Genomic DNA, 3,764 nt, shown 5'->3' with positions numbered 1-3,764 from the left:
AGCCCTCTGATTTGATAAATTTACTTAACAATATGAAAGATGCTAGAAGGAAAGATCACATGTTAAGAAACTATTTAATCAATCAAATGTTGAAATGGAAATGTTTTTAATGGATGTTTATTTATTATTCCTCACCGTAACATGGAACAACTCTATAATTGATCAAAAGAATTCAGTTCTCTTCCAAAATTTCTTTTTAATATATCTTCCATTGTCATTGTTTTGTACCCTCCAATGTATCATTCAAAATATATATTACTATCTGCACCTCATTTTGGTGTAAATGCTAGTTTAATTAACATTGTCATGATCTCTCCTTTGATGCGTGGTGGGTAACAATTTTGTTTTGTTTCTGTTTTACTAGTGTATCAATTAAAATTTTTGATAAGCGATTTCCGGTGAGGAACCTGCCACCAGAAATGTGTCTCACGCCGGGTTTTTCAACTGCTTTCTTTTCCAGTTGCCGGATCTTCAACTGCGGGCCTGCCTGAAATGTTTTGACTGGCAGCTTACGCACCGGTAAAATCTACGTGCGTGCTGGAGGTTTAAAATGGTTAAATCTTGCCACAATAATCCCTACGTGCTTACATCAGGTTAACGTGCAGGCGGTTTCACTGAGCGGTGCATGATAAAATAAGTTTCTCCTCGGCTTTGAATAGTTATTTGTAGAACAATTTATGCTTTTCGCTTGCTGTTGAGTGTTTCTGCTCATCTGTACTTCAGTTTGCGCTGAATTTAGATCGAGAAAAAAATGTCATGAATGAAATGTTGAAGTGCAAATGTTAGCAGAATTTTATTTTTTTTAAACCGAAAACGATATTCAGCTAATGTATGTAGCCAAGTGGAGCTAACACGAGGACGTTTTTTTTTAATGTGCTTTTGTTATATGTGGACCTGAGTAAAACATTTTGATAAGAGAAAACTATGACATCTTGATAAGAGAAAACTATGTACTTGTGCGATGATGGAATCTAATTACACAATAAATTTGTGTGAGTGGCATCGAGTGAAATAACAACAGCTCTAATGAAGTATGTCAACTGCATGATTAATTTGTGTGAGTAGCACCCACTGGAATAATAACGCTTGGAGGAGCCCACTGTTGGAGTGTTTTATTCTTTTTCGGTAAGAATTTTTCTAGGGTTTGATGGTTGAAATTTGTGAAAAGTGCTCAATTTTAGTGAAAAGTGCTCAATTTTAGTGAAAATTTAATCTCTATAAAGATAATTTAGAATTTTAGGGTTTGAATGTTTGAATTTAGTGAAAAATATATATTTTTTATGGGGATAAATAGAAATCGTACTATTTTAAACTTATCTGTAGAGGAAGGTATGGTTAAGTAATTTGTATTGCATGAATGAAAGATTTAACATTATTAGGAGCATGAATCTAAAGATTTAGAACTTCCTTGGAGGAAACCGTTGTTAAGGAATTCATAGGGAATGAATGAAAGATTTTAATAAGAGTTGAAATGGAAATCATTTCAGTGTTATCATAAAGTTTTTTTCCAAAGGTCATAACTTTACATAGTTTAATTATGTAATGTATTGAATCATATTGATACATGATGAAAATTTAATTCAAAAGTTAGATTATTTTCTTATGGCTATTTACACGCATCCTTTACTTTACCATATGGTATAATATAGTTACTTTTCTATATTGTAGATTTCAGATGTTACATTATTACATATAATCTAATATGTGGAGTTGTAATAATGGAACAAAATTATAATTGTAGCATCTTATATTGTAATCAGTACAATTCACATCTCATGTTTGTGCTCCTACTTTACTGTGTCCTATATGTATTCCCCCTAGGTGCGTTTTGGTCCTCTTTACTCCAATCTTGATGTCACTTGTTGACATCGTTGAGTGGGCCCATCCTAAGGTTGCCTTCTCCCATTTTTCCTTTTGTTGGTCCTGTTTTTGGAGGACCAAGGCATGGAGTGCCTTGGATTTGGACCAAGGTGCCCCAAAACACCCTAGTCCCCCTTAAATGAGACCCAATTTTTATATGGGTAGGAACTCCCCCTCCCTGATGGAATTAGGTCCCTGCAGTTACACTTGACCATTGAGATCGACCTAATCAATAATTTACCTAGGGAACCTTATATAAAGATCTAACACTCCATACCTAGCATTGGTGCATTCAAGCATTCATCATCCAACATTATCAAGCATTCAAGGCAACATTTTATCCTTCAAGCATTATGGAGCAAAGTTACATCAATCTTCATGCAAGCATGTGTATTTGATTAGGTAATTCATGTTCATGTGTTTGTCATGCTATTATATTCAACATTTGTGATTATATTCAAAGAGCATTGCATCATTAATCTTTCTATCAAAAATTGTGTATTTGAGGTATATCTTCTAGCATTTACTCAAGTATTTACATTATTCAATTCAAGGTTAATTTATAAACCCAGGTTTTACCTAAGACAAACCCCTATCTACAACCCTTTCTTCTCTTTTTTTGTGTGCAGAATTGACTTGGGAGTTGTACTTAGATATTCTAATAGAGTTGACACTGACAAACAGGTTCAACTTTTGACATAGTGAAAATTGGAGGATTAGGGCGAATTTCTACTATCCAGTTTTGGAAAATCAGCTTGAACTTTTGGGAACGGGTTCTGAATCTCTTCTTTGGCCCAAATCTGTGTTTGTGGCTCTATTGGATATCCATAGCAATTTTTTTTTACTATTTCTCTTCAATTATCCCATGTATTGCCTTAATTTCACAATTCACATCCAAATTTCAATTAGAAAGAGGGGGCAAACTAAAAACCAGTGAATCTAATCAAAATTTCAGCCCTTTTCCTATTTGGATTGTGGCTAGATCTATTGGATCCACCCTTTCAATGTATTGATTCTTTAAGTAAGATCAATGGTTTTATTATCTTTATTGGTGATACCTTAATTTTACACCATTACAATATTTTATTTAAATTAATCAAATGAGATTATTCTTTGTCTCTCACAAATATTATATATACATTTTAAAATGTGTAGTAATATTGGCGTGATTGTAAATAATATTGTTGGTGATATGAATAGGGTGTGTTATTTAAAAATATTTTTGTATTATTTAAATTTTCAAAAATAATTTTCTCTCCCTCTCACTTCTACTTATTGTTTGAGTTGTTACTATAGATGCTCATTTTTTGTGGACAAATTGGAAGATAAATAAATATACATGATGATTGAATAATTAAATTTAGAATGATTCATATACTACTATTTTTCTTTCATATTAATAACATTTATTTATCTTTACTTTTATCATAAAACTAATATGAAAAGTTTAACTACACCACTCTTTGGAGGTGTGTTCCTTCTACTTCATATATAAAGCTTGAGGGGTGGTATGTTGTGGAGACCTTTCACTTAGGAGTCGCATATGATGATGACACTCATCTTCAATGTTACCTCTATTTCATAGGGTGTGGTTTGAGACCATACACCATTTATATATATTTTATTTCATTTTCTCCTTGGTAGGACGATTTACCATCATATAGCTCTTCTACATGTTTTAGTATCAAGTGATGTTATAGGTGTAACATTGCTTGGGTATATGTGGTGCACTACATTGAGTGACATTATTTATGTAAGGAATATAGGAAAACAATCTATTGTGTTTTTCATGTATGTCTTGTGTGTGGAAATTAACATTACAAATATAATGTAATGGTGAAATTAGCTAATGATGCAAGTTGATTTCCAAAACAACAAATGTTGCAAAACTATTTATGTCTTCA

This window comes from Cryptomeria japonica, chromosome 1 (assembly GCF_030272615.1).
Source record: "Cryptomeria japonica chromosome 1, Sugi_1.0, whole genome shotgun sequence".
Taxonomy (NCBI): Eukaryota; Viridiplantae; Streptophyta; class Pinopsida; order Cupressales; family Cupressaceae; genus Cryptomeria; species Cryptomeria japonica.
The sequence above is the reverse complement of the archived record's forward strand: the minus strand, read 5'-3'. Positions refer to the sequence as shown.